This window comes from Ornithorhynchus anatinus, chromosome X1, assembly GCF_004115215.2.
Source record: "Ornithorhynchus anatinus isolate Pmale09 chromosome X1, mOrnAna1.pri.v4, whole genome shotgun sequence".
Classification (NCBI taxonomy): domain Eukaryota; kingdom Metazoa; phylum Chordata; class Mammalia; order Monotremata; family Ornithorhynchidae; genus Ornithorhynchus; species Ornithorhynchus anatinus.
Window position 1 is genome coordinate 37191160 of NC_041749.1, and position 27918 is coordinate 37219077.

Consider the following 27918-nt stretch of genomic DNA (forward strand, 5'->3'; position numbering starts at 1 on the left):
GGGGGAGTTGGCGCTCAGAGGGCCTGCCAACTTCTCATCCTCACCAACAGCATTGACCGAGCACCTACCGTGTGCGGAGCGCTGTGCTGAGCTCTACCGGAAACCGTGTGCGGAGTCCTGCTTTGGGCGAAGAAGAAGAAAGTGAAATTTCTGCCTTTGAGGGACACACGGTCCAACGGCGGAGATAAGCGGACACAGCATGCTGAGGATAAATCTGGTAAAAGAGTGAAATAATTGTACACGTACATACGCGTGTGTGTAGTGATAATAATGATGATGATGATGATGATAATTACAGTATTTAAGTGCTTAACTGTGTGCCAGGCACTGTACTAAACGCTGGGGTGGACACGAGCAGATCGGGTTGGACACGGTCCCCGTCCCACGTGGGGCTCACCGTCTCCATCCCCATTTTACAGATGAGGTAACAGAGGCCCAGAGAAATGAAGTGAGTTGCCCAAAGTCACACAGCTGACAAGTGGCCGAGCTGGGATTAGAACCCATGACCTCTGACTCCCAAGCCCGGGCTCTTTCCACCGAGCCACGCTGCTTGTGTGGGGACTATGGTGGTTAATGGGACGGATGACTAGAAGCAGCACGGTGGAGTGGATAGAGTCAGAAGGTTGTGGGTTCTAATCCCAGCTCCATCACTTGTCTACATAAGTAGTTCCCGGCTAGACTACCGTGTCGGCCTTCTCTCCGACCTCCCTTCCTCCTCTCTCGCCCCGCTCCGGTCTATTCTTCACTCCGCCGCCCGGCTCATCTTCCCGCAGAGACGATCCGGGCCTGGCACTCCCCTTCTTAAACAACTCCAGTGGTCGCCCGTCGACCTCCGCTCCAAACGGAAACTCCTCACTCTAGGCTTCGAGGCTCTCCGTCACCTCGCCCCTTCCTACCTCTCCTCCCTTCTCTCTTTCCACCGCCCACCCCGCACGCTCCGCTCCTCCGCCGCCCGCCTCCTCGCCGTCCCCCGGTCTCGCCCGTCCCGCCGTCGACCCCCGGGCCGCGTCCTCCCGCGGTCCCGGGACGCCCTCCCTCCTCGCCTCCGCCAGACCGATTCTCTTCCCCTCTTCGAAACCCTACTTAAAACTCACCTCCTCCGAGAGGCCTTCCCACACTGAGCTCCCCTTCTCCCTCTACCAGCCCCCCTCCACCTCTCCGCAGCTTCACCCTCTTTTCCCCCCATCTCCCTCTGCTCCTCCCCCTCTCCCTTCCCCTCCCCCCGGCACCGTACTCGTCCGCTCGACCGTATATATTTCCGTCACCCTATTCATTTTGTTAATGAGATGTACATCGCCTCGATCCTGTTTAGTCGCCGTTGTCTTTACGAGACGTTCTTCCCCTCGACTCTATTCACCGCCATCGTTCCCGTCCGTCCGCCTCCCCCGATCAGACCGTGCGCCCGTCGAACGGCAGGGACCGTCTCTATCTGTTGCCGACTTGTTCGTTCCAAGCGCTTGGTACAGTGCTCTGCACATAGTAAGCCCTCGGTAAATACTATTGAATGAATGAATGAACTCGATTTGCTTGCATTTACCCCAGGGTTTAGAACAGTGTGTGGCACTTAGTGAGCGCTTAACAAATTCCAATAGTCATTATTGTAACTAGGAAAATAAAAAATAGCGATAGTGGTATTTATTAGAGCACGTATTTTCATCTAAGCACCGTGGCAGATACGAGGTAACTTCACTGGACGCAGTCCCTGTCCCATATGCGGTTCGCAGTCTAAGGGGGAGGGAGATAATATATCGAATCCCCCATTTTACAGATCAGTAAACTGAGGCACATAGAGATTAAAGAACCTGCCCAAAGTCTCACAGCAGGCGACTGACCCGGGTGGGATCAGAACCCAGATTCCGTGACCTGAAGGACCACGCTCTTTCCATTAGGCCACGCTGCTAGACACCGAGGATACATGTCTAGCAACTCTGTTGACCTTTCCCAAGCGCTTAGTACAGTGCCCTGCACGGAGTAAGCTCTCGATAATTACCAGTGATTGACCGGAGGGGTTGACTTTTTAGGAGACTGAGGAGGGCAAAAGGGAAGTAGCTCGGTGGAGGTAATAGTAGAAAACTATGTGTAACATTTCACGTATTTGTGTATCTCCTTTGTGCAGGGATCGCATCCTTACACTTCTTTTTCACCGAGCGCTTACTCTGTGCCCGGGGACCACCCCCCTTTCCACATACGCTCGCTGAGCGACGTGCCTATCAAGAGCCATCGGCTGGAACAAGGCAGTCGACGGCCCTGAGAACCAGGGCCTCGACCCAGAGCGCGCAGAGCGCTGTATTAAGCGCTCGGGAATGTTGGGAGCCACGATCCCTGTCCACAGTGACCCCCTGCTCAGGTCTCTGATCCCTTCCCTATCTCCGGAAAGTTTTAAAATGGGGCAGAGAGGGAGGGGATGGCTTAGTGGAAAGAGCCCGGGCTTGGGAGTCAGAGGTCATGGGTTCGAATCCCGGCCCTGCCACTCCTCAGCTGTGTGACTGTGGGCGAGTCACTTCACTTCTCTGGGCCTCAGTTCCCTCATCCGGAAAATGGGGATTAAACTGTGAGCCTCACGTGGGACGACCCGATGACCCTGGATCTCCCCCAGCGCTTAGAACGGTGCTCCGCACGTAGGAAGCGCTTAACAGATACCAACATCTTGATTCTATTTAGTTGCCATTGTTTTTACTGAGGCCCAGAGAAGTGAAGTGACTCGCCCCAAGTCACGCAGCTGACACGCGGCGGGATTCGAACCCACGACCTCCGACTCCCAAGCCCGGGCCCTTTCCACTGAGCCACGCTGCTTCTCGTCGAGAGCCGGGGTTGAGTTAGGACCCAATCACTGCGCTGTGCCCTGCCAAGCTCTCAGCACACGGTAAGCGCCCAATAGATACAATTGACTGAATTACTACTAACGTCTGCCTCCCCCTCTAGACCGTAAGGTCACTGTGGGCGGGGATCGTGGCTCCCAACTCTCCCAAGCGCTTAATACAGCGCTCTGCACACTCTGGGTCGGGGCTCTGGTTCTCGAGGCCGTCGACCGCCTCGTTCCAGTCGCTGGCTCCCGATAGACACGTCGCTCGGCGAGCGTGTGTGGAAAGGGGGCTGGACCCCGAGCACAGAGTAAGCGCTCAATAAAAATCATCGATTCGTCGATCCGTGCCCAGAAGCCAGCGGAGAAACGCAGGGAGGCGCTCCGTCGAACTTGAACAGCGTCTTCCGACGCAACCTTACCCCACCGGTCTAGTAAAAATCCGAGAAGACGCTCGGGCGCCGTCCCTGCTTCGGCTCCCTCAGAACCTACCCCGGTGAACCCGCGAGGCGCCTCGGAGAATAAGAACGGTATTACGATTGCCCGGCAAATTGTAGCGCGAAGCCTCATCGAGACAATATTACTTTATTCAGAGCGGCACACGATTCCCGGGGACGGCTGTTTCCCAGCTGACGGGATACTCCGTCGTTCTCCAATAATGATATCTTTGAAACCGGGAAATTCCAAGCCCGTTTTTTCCTGGTCCTCTGGGTTGTGTATTAATAAGGCTGTCTACTCTTCTGGCGAACCTAATCGTGACAGATTTTCACAGCTTTCTTTCGAGGGGGGCCTTTCCCATCCTCTGGCCTAATTTCTTCCGCGCTCTGGGTTTGATTCGGACTTCGTCCCAAGGCGACATCGACTTTGCTTCGGTATTCCGCACCGCTCGAAAAACCCAAAATGGATCACTCTCCCCGTGGCGCACGGTCCTGATGGAAAAAGGAGGGAGAATCAGATCTGCAGACAGAGCGTGGCCTGGTGGGTGGAGCATGAGCCTGGAAGTCGGAAGGGCCTGGGTTCTAATCCCAGCCCCATCATTTGTCTGCTGTGTGACTTTGGGCAAGTCACTTCACTTCTCTGTGTCTCAGTTACCTCATCTGTAAAATGGGGTTAAGACGGTGAGGGAATGCGTCTGTCCCGATGAACTCGTAGCTACCCCAGTGTTTAACTCTCAGTAATCGCTCAACAGACCCGCCAATAAGCACTTACTTGCCAGGCACTATATTAAGCACAAGCAAATTGGGTTGGATCCGGTCCCTGTCCCACACGGAGCTCTTGGTCTTAACCCCCATTTTACAGATGAGGTAACTGAGGCACAGTGAAGTGACTGGCCCAAGGTGCAGCAGCAGGTGGGCGGCGGAGCCGGGGTTAGAACCGAGGCCCTTCTGATTCTCAGGCCTGTGCTCTATTGGTATCCACAAATATAACGACAATTATCTAGCTGATAATGAGAAGCGGCGTGGCTCGGTAGAAAGAGCCCGGGCTTGGGAGTCAGAGATCATGGGTTCGAATCCTGGCCCTGCCACTTATCAGCTGGGTGACTGTGGGCAAGTCACTTCACTTTTCTGTGCCTCAGCTCCCTCATCTGTAAAATGGGGATGAAGACCGTGAGCCTCACGCGGGACATCCTGATGACCCTGTATCTACCCCAGCGCTTAGAACGGTGCTCTGCACAGAGTAAGCGCTGAAATACCAACATGATATTTTTAGAGAAGCAGCATGGCTCAGTGGAAAGAGCCCGGGCTTAGGAGGCAGAGGTCACGGGTTCTGGTCCCGCCTCCGCCACCTCTCAGCTGTGTGACTTTGGGCACACACTTCACTTCTCTGTGCCTCAGTTACCTCATCAGTAAAATGGGGATTAAAAGTGTGAGCCTCACAGGGGGCAACCTGATTACCCTGTACCCTTCCCAGCGCTTAGAACAGTGCTTGGCACACAGTAAGCGCTTAACAAATACCAACATTAATACAATTTTGCCATCTGCAGTGTCATCTTAGAACCCAAGGGCAACTCTACAGGCTTTTACTCACGTTATCTACAAATACCAAGGAACTAAGGAAACAGTGGGGCCTAGTGGAAACAGCCCGGACCTGGAAGCCGGAGGGTCTGAGTTCTGCTCCCGGCTCTGCCATTTGTCTGCCGTGTGACCTCGAGCAAGTCACTTCACTTCTCTGTACCTCGGTTACCTCATCTGTAAAATGGGGATTAAGACGGTGCTCTCTAGGTGGGCCAGGGACTGTATCCAACCTAATTAGCTTGTATCCAGCCCAGCGTGTAGTAGAACACCTGGCCCACAATAGGCACACAACTGGCATTACAAAAACCCAAGCCAAAAAACAAAAACACCTCAGCCCGCGGTAGGATAGAGTCTCTTTAACAGCATGGCTCAGTGGAAAGAGCACCGACTATGGAGTCAGAGGTCATGGGTTCGAATCCCGGCTCGGCCACTCGTCAGCTGTGTGACTTTGGGCGAGTCACTTCGCTTCTCGGTGCCTCGGCTACCTCATCTGCAAAATGGGGATGAAGACTGTGAGCCCCACGTGGGACAACCTGATTCCTTTGTGTCTACCCCGGCGCTTAGAACAGTGCTCGGCACACAGTAAGCGCTTAACAAATACCGTCATTGTTATTGTTATTATTAACAGAGGGAACGTTCTAGATCCCTAGAGGAAGAGTGAGCCCAAGTAGTCGACCAGAGCAGGAGAGATATCTATTTTTAAAAAGCAATCATGATAAAGATTTGGAGACGGTTAGCTAGAGACAGAGCAGGCCTGAAAGACTATTTCACTTCTGTGAAGCATTTAAATTAGGGTCCGGGTTAGAATCTCCCAAATATTATTGTTTATTTTTATGGGACTTTTTAGACCCAGCTTCCTTCGGGAGAGAGAAAGCTCCATACTCAGAGAGGTTTTGCAAAATGAGCTCAGACAGAGGAATGAGGATGAAAACCCCTGCCCGGGAACGTAGTCGAATCCCATAAATAATCAAGGCGTTCTGCCGCTTCAGAAAGCGCACGGTGAATACCCGAAACAACTGGAGTCAGTGGCACGGTGTCTAAACTAACGTATTTCAAGTGGCCATTTTTCTCATTTTGTTTACATTTCATGTTTATATCGAGCTCTTATTTTCTTCTGATATCCCATTAACTTAAAAATAACTCTTATGAAGCAATAGTGACTTTCCCATTATCGAATATCTGTTTCAAAGTCATTTAATCTTCCGAGCAGAATTTGTCGTGCAAAGTTCTATGCAGTCAGGACTAATTTATTTGTAAATGTAGCACTGCCATCCAGTCGGTCCAACGCGAACGCTTCTCGGCAAATAACATCCCACTGCAGGTTAAAATGCTTCGGCTCACCGTTGCCTCGGAACGCGAACGAGCCCCTGCAACCGTCTGAGATCGCCCGACGCTATTAGGGAGGCAAATATTATTCAAGGAATCTCTGCCCATGGAGTACAGGGGGACCCGTTTTCCCGAATTTCGAGATCGACGAGTGGCATGTGCCAGAGGGATATTATTTTGAAAGAAGGCTCGCAGGAGCCTTAGGTGGGAATTGGAACGCTGTGTTCTAATTGCAAGAAAACGGTACTTATGCAAGGGTAATAAAGAGACTGGACTAAATTCTCCATTCTCCCGGGGACACTGATGGAAACATTTTCCTCATTCACTTTTAATCATTAATAATTTCCCAATCACCACATGAAAACACTGCTTTTCCCAGCCGCCTGGAGGGAACCGAAAAGTTCGAGTGGGTTGTTTAATGATTTATGAGGGTGCGTTCTCTGCCTCGAAACTGGCCCGATGGATTTTTCAAAAAAGGAGTTAGGGGTAAATTCTTGGAAATGATCTTTTCCGCTGCCCCTTCCGCCACCCGGTTGTGGGAGATTTTCCTTAGGAAAACCAGTGCCATTAGGAAGGAAAATAAATCAGCAAGGGACCGAGTCTGACCTGACTCTCGGGTGTTTACTTCACCGCTTTATCACGATAAGCGCGGTATTTAAGTACCTACTACTCCGAGGACCGTGCTGAGTGTTGGGATAGACACAAGATAACCAGGTTGGACACCGTGCTTGCCACAGAAGGGCTTAGAAGCAGTGTGGCCTAGAGGAAAGAGCACGCATCCGGATCCCAGCTCTGCCATTTGTCTGCTGTGTGACCTTGGGCAAGTCACTTCGCTTCTCTGTGCCTCAGTGACCTCATCTGTGAAATGGGGATCAAAGACTGTGGGACAGGGAATGTGTCCAACCTGATGACCTTGTACATACTCCAGTGTTTAAGACAGGGTTTGGCACGTAGTAAGGGCTCAACAAATACCACAATAATAACCAAGGGGGCCCAGATTCTACTCCCGGCTCTGCCGCATCTGCTGTGCCACCTTGGGCGAATCGCTTAACTTCTCTGCGCCTCAGTTACCCCATAGAGAAAATGAGGATTAAGTCCTACTCCCTCCTACTTACACTGTGACTCCCATGCGGGACAGGGACTGCGTTCGACCTGATTAACCTGTACCTCCCCCAGTGCTTAGAACAGTGCTTGGCATCTAAGTGCTTAATAAGTACTATAAAATGATGAGGATGATTATTACTGATAAGAGATGGAAGTTCTTTCACCTGGCAGTTTGCAATCAACTGGATTGATGGAGAATACTTCACGAGTGTTAATCTGTACCTCTTGGAGATATCGCATACATCACAGCTTTAGCTGCCCACTCTGGTCCCTGGATATGCTATCGTCATCCTCTCCATCAAATCGCCAATGACATTTGAGTGCCTACTCTGTGCAGAACACTGTGTCAAGCGCAGGTATAAATTCACCGGGGGCAAAATGCTTGGTCCCTGCCTTCAGGGGGTTTACTATCTATTGGGGGAAACAAATGCGTACAAAAAGAAAAGCCTGGGGGTCAGAGGTCACGGGTTCGACGCCCAGCTCTGCCACTTGGCAGCTGTGTGACTGTGGGCGAGTCACTTCACTTCTCTGTGCCTCAGTGACCTCATCTGGAAAATGGGGATTAAGACTGTGAGCCTCACGTGGGACAGCTTGATTACTCTGCATCTACCGCGGCACTTAGAACAGTGCTCTGCACATAGTAAGCGCTTAATAAATACCAACATTATTATTAAGTAGGAAGGACACGGATATAATGGGGTAGCAGGAGTGTTTCAGGATGAAATCCCTCCAGGAGCCTGAAAGAGGCAGGATCGTTCCCCTATCTGGAATTTTTTTTCATGTCTCTCTCCCACAAGATTGTAAGGTCCTGGAGGTCAGGGATCAACTTATTCTACCTCCCCAAACATTCAGTACAGTTCTCTGCTCACTGTCTTGCCTTATGCCGTCGCGTCGTCTCCGACCCACAGTGATGCCATAGACGCATCGCTCCCAGAACGCCCCACCTCAGTCTGCAATCCTTTTGGCAGTGGATCCAGAGAGTTTTCTTCTTAAAGGTATGGCTGTGGTTGACCATTGCTCCCTTTCGCACAGTAATAATAATAATGTCGGTATCTGTTAAGCGCTTACTATGTGCAGAGCGCTGTTCCAAGCGCTGGGGGAGATACAGGGTCGTCAGGTTGTCCCACGTGAGGCTCACGGTCTTCCTCCCCATTTTACAGGTGAGGTCACGGAGGCCCAGAGAAGTGAAGTGACCTGCCCACGGTCACGCAGCTGACAAGTGGCAGAGCCGGGATAATTTAAACTTGAGTCTCCACCCTCGACTCTCTCCCGTGCCGCTGCCGCCCAGCACCGGTGAGTTCTGACTTTTGGCAGACGGCCTTCCACTCGCTAGCCACTGCCCAAGTTAGGAATGGGAATTCTTCTGCTTGACTCCCCCTCCCATAGAAGAGACCGGTAGAACATTAAAAACACTCCAGGTGCGACTCTAAGAGGGATCTCTGCTCATAGCAAGGGTTCAATACATGGCTTAGTGGAAAGAGCGAGGGCTGGGGAGTCAGAGGTTATGGGTTCTGATCCCGACCCTGCCACTTGTGAGTTGCGCGACTCCGGGCGAGTCACTTAATTTCTCTGTGCCTCAGTCACCTCCTCTGTAAAATGGGCGATAAAGACTGTGAGGTCCACATGGGACCACCCGATTACCTTGTACCTACCCTAGCGTTTAGAACACTGCTTGGCACATAGTAAGCGCTTAACAAATACCATTACTGATAGCTCGATCGAACAGGACTCATGGGCCACACTGACACTGTGAGCTCTGGGAGCCTCGTATGCTCAAAGCAGCCTCCCCTATATTGTCAATCAGTAGTATTTGTTGAGCACTTACTGTGTGCAGAGCACTGTACTAAGCGCTTGGGACAGTACAACAGAGTTGATAAACATATTCCCTGCCCACGGTGAATTTACAGTTCAGAGGATGAGTTTACTGTCTGCAATCCATCACGGTGGGATGCTAGACTAAAAGCTCATCTCTAGACTATAAGCTCGCTGTGGGCAGAGAATGTGTCTGTTATATTGTACTCTCCCAAACACTTAATACAGTGCTTTGCACACAGAAAGCGCTCAATATGATTGGATGAATGGATTACAGTCCCACCACTCCCTCCCCACCACCTATGAGCAGTTTTCCAGAAACATCTGACCTTCCCCAAAGGACTGGGGAACGTGGTACTGACTCTCCTAGTATTGTTCATCCAACTAAGTGGTCTCATCATCAGACATTTCTTTATCTTTTCCATGTTTCCTTCTTCGCTCATAAAAATTGTGCGTCCCCACTCAGGTCGGGTCAATTTCTGAACTGTTTACCTCATATCCATGGCTCAGTGGAAAGAGCCTGGGCTTCGGAGTCAGAGGTCATGAGTTCGACTCCCGGCCCTGCCACTTGACAGCTGTGTGACTGTGGGCAAGTCACTTCACTTCTCTGTGCCTCAGTTCCCTCATCTGTAAAGTGGGGATTAACTGTGAGCCCCACGCGGGACGACCTGATCACCCTGTCTCTCCCCCAGTGCTTAGATCAGTGCTCTGCACATAGTAAGCGCTTAACAAATACCAACATTATTTTTATTATATCCACCCCAGCCCTTAGCAGAGTGCGCTCAATACAGCTAATTAACTTCTCAGCCCACATGATGTGGACAGAGCATTGGCCTGGGAGTCAGGGCACCTGCGTTCTAATTCCGGCTCCGCTACTTGTCTGTTGTGTGTCTGTGGGCAAGTCACTTCATTTCCCTGGGCCTCAATTACCTCATCTGGAAAATGAGGATTAAAACCGTGAGCCCCACGTAGGACATGGACTGTGTCCCATCTCATTAGAATTCATCTACTCCAGCGCTTAGTACAGTGCCTGGTACAAGTAAGTGCTTAACTAATGCCATCAGAAAAGAAATGCCCCTTCCCCAGAGATTTAATGTTCCAAGGCTCTGTTAAACCCTCTTCCCTCAACACTTCACTCACTGATCCCTGGTTCAATCAATCAATAATTTATCCAACGCTTACTGGACGCACGGCACTGTATTTAGCGCTTGGGAGATTAAACAGTTTCACAGAGTCGGTGGACACGTTCCCTGACCACAGTGAGCTTACAATTTTTGGGGGTGTAGAAAGACATTAATATCGATGAAATTATCGGTATCTACCTAAGTGCTGTGGGGCTGGGTGGAGGGGAGAAAATAAAGGGAGAAAAATCAAGATGATCTAGAAGGGGATGGGACGAGAGAAAATGAGGGATTAGGGAAGGGCTCTTGGAGATGTGCCTTAAATAAGGCTTCGAAGGTGGCCAGAGTAATTGTCTGTGGGATTTGAGGAGGGAGGGCGTTCCAGGCCAGAGGCAGGAGGTGGGAGAGAGGTCGGCAGCGCGATAGACGAGACGTAGGTACAGTGAGTAAGTTATTAGCGGAGGCACCAACTTATTCCACATCCCGGCCCCGTGAAAGGGCCTACCAACTTCAGGAGGGAAATCTAACCCGGACCAGCGGTGAGACCCAAATCACTCTTCCCCGGGCCCGTCACAACACTTCCTAAGATGGACCAGGTGGATCAAGCCCTGCAGAGATCAAACAGGCAGCACAGAACACCGGGGAGCCCCTGGGGACAGCTGGATGAGTGCCATGCTTATATTTGTCTTTTAATTTGCCGCTTATCCCTCTGCCGCAGTGAGCAGCAACATTCATCCTGAGACCACTTACGGTGATCGTCCAGGAAAGCGAACCAAACTCCTCCACTCCTCCCTGGAACAAATAGAAATGGATCCTATTCACTGCCCAGAGAGTTCTCCCCTGACGAGAATTCCCCAGACAATAAATCGGTAATTGAAGGCAGAGGCATAAAAAACAGTACCCTCGCCCCTCAGTCACCTCTCACTCAACTTCTTTTCATTCCTTAACCCAGCTCTGTCCTCAGGCCCGTTGTCAAAACGTAGATTGCACGTAGGGAGCCACAGAACCTTTTCAGATAATAACGACTGCGATATTTGTTAGGCAGTGACTAGGAGCCGAACAATCTGTTGCACCTGGGATAGATACAAGATAAGCAGGTCAGAGAAAGACCCCGTTCCGTACGGGGCGCACATGGAGAGGGAGAACGGGTACTGAATCGACATTTTACAGTTAAGGAAACCGAGGCACGGAGATGTTAAATAATTGGGGTATTTTAGTGCCTCCATGGATTGATGCCGTATTATGGCAGGAGAGTCCGTGTACGCCGATGAAGCTTAGAACTTTGCCACATAAGGCTACCTCCATCGGAAAGGTCTGAGCCGAAGAATCCAAGTTGACTCGCTGGGCTGGGCAGCCGCGGCAAGGTTCTAAGGCAGATGATCGAGGGATCAAACCGTTGATCAAAGACAACGGCAGAGATGCGAAATTTTTACTGCACGGAAGGCATAAATGGTAAACCACTTCCGGATCTTTACCAGGAAAGCTCCCTGGCTACACATACCGGAACCACTTTATGACAGAAAAATGCGACATTCCGAAGAGGCTGTCTCCAGGAAGTCCCTATGGGTTGGAAGTGACTCGAGGGCATTTGCGGACGACTGCGTGCTAAGTGCTCTGTTGAACACTGAGGTAGATATAAGATAATCAGATAAGGCACAGTTCCTGTCCCATAATGGAGTTTACCGTCAAAGAAGGAGGGAGAACTAGTACTTCATTTGCATCTTAACAATGACGATAATAATAATAATAGTATCTGTCAAGAGCTTACTTTGTTCCAGGCATAGTAGGAAGCGCTGGGGTGGATGCAAGGAAATTGGGTCGAGCGCAGTGCCTGTTCCACGTGAGCTCACCGTCTAAATCCCCATTTTACAGATGAGGTCACTGAGGCTCAGAGAAGTGAAGCGACTTGCCCGAGGTCACACAGCAGACGAGTGGTGGAGCCGGGACTGAGACAGAGAGAAGTTAAGGGATTTGCCCAAGGTCAGAGAGCAGGCAAGGGAAAGAGCTGGGATTGGAAACCACATCTCCTGATCGTCTCGTGCTCTTCTCACTAGGCCAGCGCTTAGAACGGCGCTTCGCACGTAGTAAGCGCTTAACAGACGCCGTCTATTATTATTAGGCTTCTTTCCTGAGGATTTCTGGGTCCAGCTCTGTCCAGGAGATTGTAGGGGGAACAGAATAGGGTGGAGAGAATAAGTAGCACTCCTCAACACTGCTGACTCTGGAGTCTTGAGCTTGGATGCATTTGAGGGTAGCTGGGATTCACCTCCCCACTCCCCGACACATCTTTCATATCTGAACTTTACAGGGAGGCTAAAAAGACCGATATATGATCAACGGCAGCGGCAGTGGGAGTCAGAGGGCATGGATTCTAATCCTGACGCCTCCACCTGGCTGCTGTGTGACCTGGGACGAGTCTCTTCACCTCTCTTTGCCTCAGTTACCTCATCTGTCCAATGGAGATTAAGACTGTGAGCCCCATGCGAGAGATGGGCCGTGTCCAACCCGATTCTCTTGTACCCGTTTTCCCTCCTTCTTAGACTGTGAGCCCCATGTGGGACCTGATCGACTCGTACCTACCCCAGTGTCTGTGACATAATAGGCATCTGACAAATCCCACATTTAGTATTCTTATCTATCCCAGTGCTTGGCACAAAGTGTTTAAAAAGTACCCTTTAAAAAACCACACACCCACAAACTCCAAACAACCTCCTCCTGGCTTGTGTGCTCTGTTGCCCTGGAGTGTTTGCCCATTACACAGTCTGCCTCTGTCTCCTCAACTGCCCCTCAGTGTTGAAAACTTGGCTCGAGGAGAATGACTCCTCTCCCAGTTACCTCTACCTGCTGTAGGGACCTTCCGACAAACCCTTGCTGGGTCACCTTTCTTCACCGTGTTTTTAAATCCTTGATTTTATTTTGCCTGCTCCAGTGAACCCTTTTCTCTCTCTCCCTTTCTTCTTTTAAAATGGTGCTAAGTACTGGACAAGTTACAAGCTAATCCATTTGGACACAGTGCATGTTTCATACGGGGCTCGCAGTCTTAATCCCCATCTTACAGATGAGGTAAATGAGGCCCAGAGAAATCAAGTGACTTGCCCAAGGGTACACAAGTGGTGGAGCTGGAATTAGAACCTAGGTCCTTTTGACTCCCAGGCCCGGGATCTATACATTAGGTAGATAGATGAGACGGCTTATAGGTAACAGTCAAAACCGCTTACGTGTCTGTTGTGTCTTCTGAGGGAAGGGCCGGTCTTATGGCCATTTAACAACTCGGACTTCATGGTACTTTATAGATAATTTAGGTGCGAATCAATCCATGGTATTTACTGAGCATTTACTCTGCGCAGAGCACTAAGTGCTAGGGAGAGTGCAATACAGTAGAGCTGGTAGACACATTCCCTGCCCCTTGCTTCCTTATTGCAAATTAAGCTTTGTCTCCCAAAATTCAAGCTGACTTTTTATTGTTTCCTACTTGTCATCGGATGGCGTACCGTCTAGGTAATAGAATTCAGGGACAACGCTGACTTGTGTTATCAATAAAATTATTTTATTTATAAAGGGTTTGGTTCTCTTGAGGCTTATTGTCCATCCGAAGCCCAGTGATTTCTCTGGAAAGCAATTCATCTGCATGTTTTCTTGTGTAGATGGTCTAAGAGCACAGCCATTATCATTATTATCAGTGTTTAGTGATTTCAGGACTCAAAAACCTTTCAGTATCGCTTGTAGTCTGTTGAGTTGAAAGGGTTTCTTAGCGGATTGCGAGAATATTTTGCTCAGAGGTTAAGAAGAGGTTAGAGGGGCATAGACACAGCCGTGCTTTACTTCAAAGGTGCCGGCAAAGATGATGATGACGATGGTGGTATTTGTTAATCGCTTACTATGTGCCAAGCACTGCTCTAAGCGCTGGGGTAGACACAGGGGAATTAGGTTGTCCCGCATGGGGCTCGCAGTCTTAATCCCCATTTTACAGATGAGGTAACTGAGGCACAGAGAGGTGAAGTGACTCGTCCAAAGTCACACAGCTGATAAGTGGCGGAGCTGGAATTAGAATCCGTAACCTCCGACTCCCCGGCCCAGCATCTTTCCATTAAGTCACGGCTGCATTCATCCATTCAGTCATATTCACTGAGCGCTTACTGTGTGCAGAGCACTGTACTAAGCGCTTGGAAAGTACAATTCAGCAATAGACAATCCCTGCCCAAACCAGGCTTACAGTCTAGAATGAGCCAGACATCAAAACAAGTAAACAGGCATCAATATAAGTAGAATTATAGATGTACACATCAAAACAAGTCCACAGGCATCAATAGGATTATAGATTGGTACGTAAGTGCTGTGGCGGGGGGAGAGGGGGTAGATCAAAGGGAGAGAGTTGGGGTGATGTGGAGGGGAGGGGGAACTGAGGAAAAGGGAGGGGCGTAGTCTGGGAAGGCCTCTTGGAAGAGGTGAGCCTACCCCGTTACCTGTGCGTAGGGTGACTGTAGAATACGAACAGCTGCTCTATGGTCAGCTGAAATTAGTCCAGATGAGAGGCCAGAGGATAGAAAAAACGTTCAGGATTCACTCACTGCATGTTTTGGATAGAATGTAACTGGGAAATGGGGCGGGATTTGACTGATGACATGCGCCTGTCCGGATATCGGCAACGTGATGTCGGGAGAAATGGTGTTTGATGTGTATGTGGTGTAGGACACCAGGGAATCACTCTCTCCCTCTTTGAAGCCTTTCTGACCGCAAATCTCTTCCAAAGAGGCCTTCCCTTAGTCCTCCTTTCCTCTTCTCCCTCTCCCTTCTCTGTCTCTCTGACCCGCGCTTATTTCCATATCTTTAATTTATTTATTTCTATTAATGCCTGCCTCCCCCTCTAGTTTGTAAGCTCACTGTGGGCAGGGAATGGGACCGTTTATTGTTATATTACACTCTCTCCGCTGCTTAGGACAGAGCTCCGCACATAGTAAGCGCTCAATAAATACTACGGTCTGACTACGACGTGACTTTTCTGTAGCCCAGAGTTTTGCAAGTACCTTTATTGTAGGAGGACTAGGTGCATGTAAGCAGTGCCAGGTGACACTGCATCACGCCCCCAAAACGTGAGACAACTTCCTCAAGCACACCGAGAAGCAGCGGGGCCTAGCGCAAAGAGCACGGGCCTGGAACCTGGGTTCTCGTCTCAGCTCCACCACCTGCTTTGTGACCTTGGACAAGTCACTTAACTCCTCTGGGCCTTCGGTTTACCTCATCGGTAAAAAGGGGCTTAAGACTGGGAGCCCCATGTGGGAACGGAACTATGTCCGACTTGATTATCTTGAATCTGCCCGGTGATTTGAGCACACAGTAAGCACTTCAAATACCGTGAAAAAAAGGCAGACTCCCACGGCGTACTGCCTCGGGAAAGGAAACGTCTTTTGGGAATGGAAATTCCAAAAGGATCAGAAGACAACGGGCCAAAAGGGAAAACAGTGCCAGGATGTGAGAAGTTGGACTGTGTCCAACCTGTTTAGCTTGTATCCACTCCACTGCTTAGTACAGTGCCCGGCACATAGTAAACACTTACCGAATAGCGTAAAAAAAAGTACCTGCCAACGATTGACACGTCAGCCCAGCGAAGCACAATTTTTGTGTGCGCCCAAGATGGAACCAAGATAGATGATCTTACATTGGCCTTTCCAGCCACATATAGGTGAATTTCTCCATCTGCAGATAGAAAGACTCGGAGCACGGAGAACACCGTATGTGATTCTATCCGCTGCCAGGAGCCGATTTCCGCCCCCTGACTGACATGAACGTATGGCGTGGTTTGATGGATGGGAACCGGGGGAGTCCGCTGAACCACTCAGTGCTAGTATTTCAAAAGAAATAGGAGAAGCAGGAAGGAGAAGAGGAGAGAAGGGGAGGAGGATTTCCGAGCGGATTCAAGGCCACTTGGCTCCGGGATGTGCGGAGTAGCACACTAGTTGAGGAAGCCTGCAGCTCACCTCACCCTAGTTCATTTCTGACAACCTTCCAATACTTGAGACTTCTAATAATGATAATAATAATAATGATAATTACAGTACTTGTTAAGCCCTTATTATGTGCCAAACTCTGTTCTAGGTGCTGGGGTAGATACAAGTTAATTCGGTTGGACACGGTCCATGTCCCACATGGGGCGCACACCCTTGATTCCCATTTTACAGCTGAGGTAACTGAGGCCCCGTGAAGTAACCAGTTCAGGGTCACAGGTGACAGAGCTGGGATTGGAACCCAGGTCCTTCTGACTCCCAGGCCCATGCTCTACCCACTAAGCCACGCTGCTTCCCCCCCACCCCCCATCCCCTTTTTCTCCCGCTTCCAATACTCTCCCGGTATTGCTCTTCACCCAAATCTCTCCTCTAAGACTCCACTATTCCTGTTCCTGATTCTCACGGCGTCACGAGCAGGAAGGAGCCTGTGCTTGATGCTGCTTACGTGAGAGTGTACTGTGCACGTGATTGCACTCGTGTGCACGTGCCCGTGATTTTGTGAGCATGTAAGCTTATGGGTGGATGTATTAACAGGTCTTTCCTCTAACGCCGACCTACCTACTGTACCTCGATCTCATCTATCTCGCTGCCGAACCCTCACCCCGTCCTGCCTCTGGCCTGGGACGCCCTCCCTCTCCATGCTTAACACACAATTAGTCTCTCCACCTTAAACACACTCCAAGAAGCCTTCCGATAATAATAATGTTGGTATTTGTTAAGCGCTTACTACGTGTCGAGCACTGTTCTAAGCGCTGGGGTAGACACAGGGGAATCAGGTCGTCCCACGTGGGGCTCACAGTCTTGATCCCCATTTTACAGATGAGGTCACTGAGGCACCGAGAAGTGAAGTGACTTGCCCAACTTCTCTGACTAAACCCCCATTTCCACTTTTGCTTCTCCCTTCTGCAATACCCCTGCACTTAGATTTTCACCCTTATTCTCCCCTCCCTCAATCAAGGGTGTATATTGAACCCTATGTACAGAGCACTGAACTAAGCGCTTGGGAGAATACCACAGAAATAGACTCGTCCTCTGCCCATAAGAAGCTTACAGTCTACATTTAATGAGTTTACAGGCCCTCGGTGACACAGTACTTAAGTACGTATCGGTAATTTATTTCCAGTAATGTCTGCCTCCCCCTCTAGGCTGTAAGCTTGTTGGGGGCAGGAAATATCTGTTTACTGTTGCATTATACTCTCCCAAGAGCTTAGTACAGTGCTCAGCACACAGTAAGCACTCAATAACATTGATTTAATTAACGCAGAGCACTGTTCTAAATGCTTAGCACTCAATTAGACCGTAAGCCCGTCAACGGGCAGGGATCGTCTCTATCAGTTGCCGAACTGTTCATTCCGAGCGCTTAGTACAGTGCTCTGCACATAGTAAGTGCTCAATAAATACTACTACTACTAAGAATGTTGGTATTTGTTAAGCGCTTACTACGTGCGGAGCACTGTTCTAAGCGCTGGGGTAGATACAGGGTCATCAGGTGGTCCCCCGTGAGGCTCACAGTTAATCCCCATTTTACAGATGAGGGAACAGAGGCACAGGGAAGCGAAGCCACTTGCCCACAGTCACACCGCTGACAAGTGGCAGAGCCGGGAATCGAACTCAAGACCTCTGACTCTGAAGCCCAGGCTCTTTTCCACCGAGCCACGCTATTGAACGTAGACCCTAAACAGGCGAATGTGTGTTTGTGTCCTCCCCAATTTGCACATCTTTGCCCACCTCCTGGCTTGCTGCACCTAATGATCCAGTGTGGGAAGGTGACAAAAGAATGAGCGCAGGGGGATTCTGCACCAACCACTAGCATTAGAATCAATTCCTTGGCATAGATTCTCCATCCTTAAGCTTCAGGCTCATCTATCATTTGCAAAAGCGGACTCCATCTTTCTTAGTAAAATTTGAATTGAGACTCTATTCCAGTAGCTGGAACAGTCTTGGGGAAAACTGTTACAACCCAGATAATGTAACATACTTCAAATATGCAGTCCATGATCATTGTGAGGCACGTTTTCTCAGTCAGCCGCTCTTGCCTCTCCCAACATTTGACCCTCTGCTCGCACCCGCCCTCGAGTCTGGAATCCCCGTCCCCTACATATCTGACAGACCAGCACTCTCCCCCACTTTCAAAACCCTCCTGGAAGCAGCGTGGCTCAGTGGAAAGAGCCTGGGCTTGGGAGTCAGAGGTCATGGGTTCGAATTCCGGCTCGGCCGCCTGTCAGCTGGGTGACTGTGGACGAGTCACTTCACTTCTCTGTGCCTCAGTTACCTCATCTCTAAAATGGGGATTAACTGCGAGCCTCACGGGGGCCAACCTGATGACCCTGTATCTACCCCAGCGCTTAGAACGGTGCCCTGCACATAGTAAGCTCTTAACAAATACCAACATTATTATCTCCTCTAGGAAGCCGTCCCAGATAAAGTTCTTCCCCCCAATCCATCCTATTTTCCCTGTGTTCTGTCTTCCCCGTGCCCTAAATCCTAAAGATTTAATCCTCACCTTCTTAACTTGACATTCAGTTGGTTCCCCTACCTGTAATTTGATTTTAACGTCTCTCTCTCCTGTTAGACTGTAAGGTCTTTGAGAGCAGGTATCATTTCCACCCACTCTCCCAAGAGCTTAGTCCAGTGCTCTGCACAAAGTGAGCGCTCAATAAATATCATTGACCAACTGATTGGGTATGTCAGGGTCGCCTTCCTTAGAAAGCCTCTCCGACATCTCCTCGGGACCCAGTGCTACTCCGTCTTTCCTTCAGAAGAGGAAGGGGAGATTAACGAGAGGTGACCGAGGTTTATGTCTTGAAGGTTTCTTTGATGGATTATGTGCCGTAGGCTGAGTTGCGCAAACTTTTTTGGCAAATCCTGTTTCTGACAAAGCTCTGTCCCAGCTATCGATTATCCTAACCTCCTGTTGTAAATTTATGTCTGGAGTGAAGGCTTGAAGCCGGCTGCTTGTCAAGCTCAGGATTAATCAAAGACCATAATTGGTATTAATGAGTCCTTAGGAGGAAGACCGGATTTGATCAGCGCTTCAAAGCTGGCCCCAGTCAGTAAGGCCTCCATCTGGAACCAAACCTGACAGCTGGGTTCTGAATGCGAGGCGGGGGCTGCTGGTATCTTTCCATGCTGAGGGGACGGATGTCTTTATTAGTCTGAAACAATTAGGTCTGGCTTGAGCTGATGACCTGGCTAGCAGTGGTCAGTTCTACCAGTCCTGGATCCATCCCCTTCAAGACCGGGTATCAGGAATACCAACGCTCCGGTGACGGTCCTGGTAAATTCCCGCTGAGGAAATTACGCGTGTCTTTTTGCTGGATACGCAGCGCATCGGCATGATGTCATCCTGCCAAAGAGGCAGCACATTGAGATGTCATCTCTTATGTCATATGGAGTCACTTTTGTCAGATCTGGGGATATTTTTCCCCAGAGAGGATTCCTGATTTCCCAACTTGCTCCTGGGTCATGGAAGTTTCCTCTAAGTCCTAGGAATACAAATGCCAGGGTTGGAGCCACGAATCCAGGCACCAGCAACCCCAGAGAGGATCAGTGCTGGAAAATTTTACAAACAGATATGAAAGCATTTGGTTCCACAGCAGGGTCAGGCTACCTGATAACCAGACTAAAAGAGACAAAACCAGGCCATAAAACAACCCAGTGGATACAACACAAGCCTGGGAATAAGCTGGGTTCTAATCTCATCTCCTTGGGTGACCTTGTGGCAAATCACAACTTCTCTGGACCTCACTTACTGCATCTGTAAAATGAGGAATAAGATTGTGAGCTCCCTATGGGTCAACCTGATCTGTTCTGATGGGATCTCATCTCCCATCCTCCTGTCTCTCCCCTCTTCATTCTATACTTCACTCCGCTGCCCAAATTATCTTTCCACAGAAATGTTCTGGGCACGTCACTCTCCTCCTCAGAAACCTCCAACCTTCGCATGAAGCAAAAACTCCTCACTCTTGGCTTCAACGCTCTCCATCCCCTTGCCCCCTTCTCCCTATCCTCCCTTCTCTCCTCCAGCCCACCCCATATACTCTGCTCCTCCGCCCCTAACGTCCTCACGGTGCCTCGTTCTCGGCCGTGCCGTCGACCCCTGGCCCACGTCCTACCCCTGTCCAGGAATGCCCTCCCTCCTCACATCTGCCAAACTAACTCTTCCCCTCTTCAAAGCCCTACCGAGAGGTCACCTCCTCCAGGAGGTCTTCCCAGACGGAGGCGTCCCTTTCCCTCTGCTCCTTCTCCCCTCCTCCCTCCCTCTGCTCTATCTCCTTCCCCTCCCCACAGCACTGGTGTATATTTGTATATTATTTCTCTATTTTATTAATGATGTGTATCTATGATTCCAGTTATCTATTTTGATGGTATTGATGCCTACTTGTTTTGTTTTGCTGTCTCCCCGCTTTCAGACTGTGAACCCGTTGTTGGGCAGGGATTGTCTCTATCTGCTGCTGAATTGTACATTCCAAGCACTGCACACAGTAAGCGTTCAATAAATACGATTGAATGAATGAACCTGATTAACCTGTATTTCCCCCCAGAGCTTAGAACAGTGCTTGGCTTGTAGTAAGTTGCTTAAAAACCATAAAGAACACACACTCACCAAAAAAACCACATACACAAATCCTCCCCCCATCCCCCAAACCGGATGGTCGACCACCCGATCGGCTGGTAAAGCACAATTTTACACCATTAAATCAGAATGGGTAATTTTGGTTTCTGTTTTCAAAGTGGGTTGAAATGCTCTGGAATGAGATATTGATTCTAGGACACCTTAGGCATATTGGTGTGCGAGAAAAGTGTCTGCCACAGGTTTAAGGATCTCTCTATCTTGATTTCATCACTCTTAGTAGTTTTGTATTGCAGGTGGATTATCTACTTTTACCGCAGATGAAATTCAGTTTATTCAGAAGCAATGACTAAATTTCTGAGGTCAGTGGAGTTCAGAATCTCAAGTCGGTGTCTGCTGTGTGACCTTGGGCAAGTCACTTAACTTCTCTGGGTCTCACTTACCTCATCTGTAAAATGGAGATTAAGAGCATGAGCCCCGTGGGGGACGGGGACTGTGTCCAACCTGATTAACTTGTATCCCAACGCTAAGAATAGTGCTTGGCACATAGTAAAAGCTTAACAAGTACCGTAATTATTATCAATGCTATTATTATGAGAAGTGCTTCCGTTTCATGCCTAACTGATGCTAACCATCTTGCTCGTTTTGATGCCGGGCTGCCAGGGCAGTGGAGAGAGTGGGGCTTTTGGAAAGCCAATCATCCCTACCAGCGGGAAATGTAAAATATTCAGAAATGATGCCATCGTCACCAACCCAGAGCCCCACAGCGCCTTGGTAAAATCAGTCACGAATAGGTATGATCTGCCTTCCCCTCAAGCCTGAAAGCTTGCTGTGGGCAGGGAATGTGTCTACCAATTCTGTTATATTGCACTTACACAAAAACTTTAGTAAAGTGCTCTGCACACAGTAAGCCTTCAATATATACAATTGGTTGATCATCAGGAGCAATCTCACATATAAAGTACCACCGTGGCATATAATCGCAATATACATTTAGAGGGGGAAAAAAAAGGATCAACCTGAGCATGTGTTCTCTCTCTTTTTTTAGGGAAAGTACAACAGAAAGAAGGAACCCGTTCCTTACCCTCGAGGAGTTCGCCCTTTTGTGTACATGAAGAGCCAGGAGGAAGAGGAGGAAACGGTGCTCGTTAAGCACTTTCTATGTACCAAGCACCCTTCTAAGGGGAGGGGTAGATACAAGTTAATCAGGCCGGACACAGTCACTGTGGCACACGCGACTCTCCCTCTTAATCCCCATTTTACAGATGGAGGCAACAGAGGCCCAGGGTAGTTAAGTGCCTTGCCCCAGGTCACACGGCAGACACGTGGCAGAGCTGGGATTAGAACCCAGGTCTTTCGGACTCCCAGGCCCGCGGTCTATCTGCTAAGCCGCACGACTTAGCACTAAGTACTAAGAACTAAGCCACACGAGAAGCAGCGTGGCTCAGTGGAAAGAGCACGGGCTCTGGAGTCAGAGGTCGTGGGTTCAAATCCCGGCTCCGCCACTTGTCGGCTGGGTGACTCTGGGCAAGTCACTTCACTGTGCCTCAGTTACCTCATCTGTAAAATGGGGATGAAGACTGTGAGCCCCACGTGGGACAACCTGATTCCCCTGTGCCTACCCCAGCGCTTAGAACAGTGCTCTGCACACAGTAAGCGCTTAACAGATACCAACAGTATTATTACTTCTCAGCAGCCAAATAGCGTCCTTCTGTTACCGTTAAGCCATTCTGTCATTCCTGCGAGAGGGACTGACCCCTTCAATTCACCTAGAAGGGGGCAAGCCAAAATGGAGCCTGGAGACCAAGCATTCCCTCTGAGGTAGGGGGGAGAGAAGGATGGATAGATGGGCTCATGCAACACTTAATTAAACAATGGATCATTCTCGAGTGTTTCATTATGCCACTCTTCTCTTTTTTAGGATTAGCAAGACAAAATCAACCACTCCAATTAAACGATCATGCTCGCCTGTTCCGTTCATTTGGCCCGTTCGAATGATTGAATAAGTCTTAGCTTCACTTGGCCTTAACAGTGAAATGTAGCTCCACTGATGCTATTATAGGCCCCAGAAAATTGATGATGGGATGAAAATTGGTTCGGTGGCCAGCCCCACTAAGCTGGTTAGTAATGAGCCTTTTTATTAAAGTTAGTGTTTAATATACATGATTTATAATAGGTCTGTGATTTATTTTCAGATGTTTCATTTATTTTCAGTTGTTCTACTTAGTAGAAGTGTTGCTCAGTATGTTCTGACAATAAAATCTGATGTTATTTTCCTTGTTGTTTTTTTAAAATGATTAATGAGTAGAGAAACACTCTTGCAAGCGGGACTTGAAGCTATTACATTAAAATCCAAGTAAAGTTAGAAAAAGAATGTGATCGCTTAAACAGTTCTGATGATTGAGTTCTACCATTCTGTCCTAGAACGAAGGTTTCTTCCTGGGGAGGAAGATGAGCAATTAATGATACTGAGGGTGTTTATTCAGTCTTTACTATGTGCCGAGCATTGGACTAAGCACTGGGGTAGATAAAATCGCCAGTTCAGACAGTCCCTGTCCCACATAAGGCTCGCAGTCAAAGAGGAAGGGAAAACAGTTATTTTGTCCCTATTTTACAGATGGAGAAATTGAGGCAAAGAGAAGTGTCTTGTCCCAAGTCACATAGCAGGCAAGAAGTGTCAGAGAAGAGCACTTTTGTATATATGCTGCATAGCTCAGTGGAAAGAGCCCGGGCTTGGGAGTCAGAGGTCATGGGTTCGAATCCCAACTCTGCCACTCGTCAGCTGTGTGACTGTGGGCAAGTCACTTCACTTCTCTGGGCCTCAGTGACCTCACCTGTAAAATGGGGATTAAGACTGGGAGCCCCACGTGGGACAACCCGATTCCCCTGTGTCTACCCCAGCGCTTGGAACAGTGCTCTGCACATAGTAAGCGTTTAACATATACCAACATTATTATTATATGCTATTCAGTTGTATATTCACCTCCTATCTTTGAGTATCCTTATTTGTACCTATTTTTATGTCTCCCTTAAAAGAGTGCAAACTCCTTGTGATCATGGAATGGATCACTCCTTTGTTTTGTTCTTCACAAGTGCTTAGCACCTAGGGGCAGTCAATAAATAACATATTACAACCGCTACAGCAGCCTGCCCCTGTTGTGTACAGGGAACGAATCAGTCAATGGTCTTTACTGAATGCTTACTTTGTGCAGAGCACTGTACTAAACACTTGGTAGAGCACAACACAACAGAATTAACAGACACATTCCCTGCCCGTAAAGCTGGATATTCCCTTTGTAGGAGCACGGATCTATGTTTGCAGTTCCTAATAGATTTGAGGTTCAGGAGTAGGGACAAGTAAAAGTCGAGATGCTAATTTGTCAGAGAAACTTACAGCCTATGCTTGGAACTTGTTTTATGTTATTTATGCAGAGGGATTTCTATTCTAATTCATAGCTTACTAGGAAGGCACAGTGATTAGCCACCCCTCAACTGCCAAAATCCTCTCTTGGCCCTTGGGGAAAAAAAAAAGTCACAATCATTTGAATATGAGGCCATGTCTGCATTGAGACAACCACGTTAAGGTGCAACTTAACATTTTACCTGAACTGTCTTTTCTTCTGTTAATTTGGTTGGAAAAATCTGAGCAGTTTTGTCAAATTTTCCTTAGCCAGGGCAAAAATACCTACTAGAGCCAAAACTTTCCAAAGGGATCAATCATTCATTCATTCAATAGTATTTATAGAGCGCTTACTATGTGCAGAGCACTGTACTAAGCGCTTGGAAGGTACAGATCGCTAACAGATAGAGACAGCCCCTGCCCTTTGACGGGATTACAGTCCGGGGGAGACGGACAGACAAGAACAATAGCAATAAATCAATCATATTTATTGAGTGTTTGCTGCACACAGAACACTGGACTGAGCATTTGGGAGGCTACGGTATAACAACGTAATAGAGTTGGTAGACAGGTTCCCTGCCCGTCACTAGCTTAGAGTCTAGAGGGGGAGTCAGATATTATTCTAAATAAATGAATTACAGATCTGTACATAAGTGCTGTGGGGCTGAGGGAGGACTGAATAAAGGGAGCAAATCCAAGTATAAGGGCAATGCCAAAGGGAGTAGGAGAAGAGGAAAGGGGGGCTTAGTCAGGGAAGGCCTCTGGAGGAAATGTGCTTTTAATAAGGTTTTGAAGTTGGTTTGCTTTCTTTCTTTGTTTTATTTGCAGGAGGGGAGAGTGATCTCCTGTCCTGCCTTGCGCCCTATATTCGGCCCCTGTCCCAGCCCCAGAGCATTCATTCAGTCGTATTTATGGAGCACTTACTGGGTGCAGAGCACCGTGCCGAACACCTGGAAAGTCCAATACGGCAATAAAGAGAGACGATCCCTGCCCATAATGGGCTCACAGTCTAGAGGGACGGGCTTACGGCACTTATGTCCATTTCTGTAATTTATGTCAACGTCTGCCTCTTCCTCGAGACCATCATTTCCTTGTGGGCAGGGACTCCGTTGAACTAGACTTTCCTAAGTGCTTAGTACACAGTAAGCACTCATATGATTGATTTCAACATCATTGTCATTTTAAATGCATAAATGGATTCTCCCAAATATTGGTGTAGTGCTCAAAGTAGGTACTCAGTAGGCTCTCGATAAGTATTATTCCCTGAGGATTGGCGGTCAAGTATTGAACACCACTGGGAGCGCATGAGCACAGAAGAGAAGCATGACTCCTCAACCGCTGCCCTCCAGGAGCTTAAAATCTAAATAACAATGTGGGTATTTGTTAAGCGCTTACTATGTGCAGAGCACTGTTCTAAGCACTGGGGTAGATACAGGGTCAACAGGTTGTCCCACGTGAGGCTCACAGTTAATCCCCATTTTACAGATGAGGTCACTGAGGCCCAGAGAAGTGAAGTGACTTGCCCACGGTCACACGGCTGACAAGTGGCAGAGCCTGGAATCGAACCCAAGACCTCTGACTCCGAAGCCCAGGCTCTTTCCACGGAGCAGGGTGGACAGACAGAAAATAAGTATAAACAATTTTATAGTAGGAGTAGAATGAAGTCTGAGGATACGGTAGTACAGACAATGAAATAGCTGGGAATATATACACAAATTCATATACAAATAAAAATAGATATAGGGACATAAGTACAGGGGATAGAAATGAAATAGGGAAATGTTCCCGTTTGATCATCTCCAGCAATCTGGTTTGGGGGGGCGTAGAGACAGTTTTAGAGATCTTCCCTTCTATCCAAAATGGATCTAGAAGAAATCGCCACTGTTTTTTTTGTGAAAGAATGGTATTTTGGAAATCCAAAATGCATAGCCATGGAATCCTACTTAGAGCCTGTGGAAGATTTATATATATGTCTTCATGCAAGCACATTAATGACCCTGATGATATACTTTTTAAATAATTGTATTTAATTCCACTGGTCCTCCCATTGGGAGAATAATAATGTAAAGGAGTTGTCATTACCTCAATTCCAATATGAACGCTTGAATTCTAGTGGATCACATCACGCACACTGATCTAGTCTTTGTTTCATCTTCTTAAGTTAACAAAACATGTTTCTGATCCCCTGACATTTGCAATACCAGTGTTTCATTTAAACTAGTACTGCATTAGGCTTCTGGTGGGGGGATTTTTGAGCTCAGACTCGAATAATGAAATATAACTACCATATTTGATCCTCAAGGTTGTGGCCCTGAGCTTTGATACAAAACTGGAATTTTATTTTCTAATTTCATCAGAGAGGACTGAGGTGGTATAACGGTGCTTGGGTTGTCTTCAGACATGATGGATCAACTATTTCAGGGTGTATCACCTGGAGTTGGGGATGGAAAATAGCTTTTGAAAAATGGGAAAGTTTGCAAATCTAAAACCACCCTGCTTAGGTTTGGAAGTTTAAAACAGATATAAGCTGCTGATGGCCAATTCTGCTATATCGAGAGCTTAGAACAGTGCTCGGCACATAGTAAGCACTGAAATACCAACATCGTTACTATTATCGTATTCTGACAAGCACTCAGAATAGTGTTCCACACACACTAAGTACTCAATAAATATCATTGACGGATGATAGGATTTAGCTTCCTGAAACTTGCTCATTGTTATATCCTTTGAACAAGATGAGCTGAACTCCTTCAGAAAAATAGTAGCAGAGATATGATATATTATTCTATTTATTAATGATGTATATATGCCTATAATTCTATTGATACTATTGATGCCTCTATACTTGTTTTGTTGTCCGTCTCCCCCTTCTAGACTGTGAGCCTGTTGTTGGGTAAGGATTGTCTCTGTTGCCAAATTGTCCTTTCCAAGCACTTAGCACACCGTAAGTGCTCAGTAAATACAACTGAATGAACAATCCTGGATTCATTAAAAAGACCACTGACCCTAAACTTCTTTGGAAGTCCAAGTCTGCTACTGAAAAAGTTTGGAAGATAAAAAGAATCAGGTGTTTTAGCTCAGTTACTGACTCCAGAGTAACCACCGTGAAACAATCCCAACAGCGAGTAAGCTGAGTAGTAAACAGGTGATAGTGTAGGCTTCCTCACTTACCCCTGCTGTTTTCTGTGAAATATTTTGTAAATCCACAGTAGGACTGAAGGCCAAACGTTCTTCTGAGGTTTTGATGCAGTGAAATCTCCAGGAAGCCTTTAGTGTGAATCCCATTTCACTGTTAGGTCCTCAGGGGAAACTGTATAATCCAACAACTGGTCAAAAAAATGAAACAGTGTTTCGCTCGGTATCCTGGTAGACATTGAGAGCAGGAATTCACAACACAAGCAACTATCCCTAGACAGGTCTCTGACCAACAGTAAAAGGTAGGAGGCTAAAATCTCCTACTGTGAGCTCCCTCTTGCCCCCCTCCCACTTATTTATCCACTTGCTCATCCTTCTCAGCTGGCTCTCAGGGGACGGCCCACCTGCTTTCAAAATCTATCCCCTCCAGCTGTGCTTCCAGTGCCTTCTCTCCTCACCATCTAAAAACACCTCACCCACTCCCCTTCCTTCCTCGATGGCCACCTTAACCCCGTAATAATGATAATGTCGGTATTTGTTAAGCGCTTACTATGTGCAGAGCACTGTTCTAAGCGCTGGGGTACATACAGGGGAATCAGGTTGTCCCACATGAGGCTCACAGTTAATCCC

The 27918-nt window shown here is 48.2% G+C and overlaps 1 long non-coding RNA gene across 1 annotated transcript; it reads right to left on the reverse strand.

Annotated features, from left to right (window-relative positions):
• Positions 1-3351: 3351 nt before the first annotated feature.
• LOC103170046 lies at positions 3352-27609 on the reverse strand. Its single transcript, XR_485936.2, has 2 exons — positions 27325-27609; positions 3352-3729 (listed from the first exon to the last, which is right to left on the reverse strand). It is a non-coding gene; the product is annotated as an uncharacterized LOC103170046 (long non-coding RNA).
• Between the last annotated feature and the right edge of the window lie 309 nt (positions 27610-27918).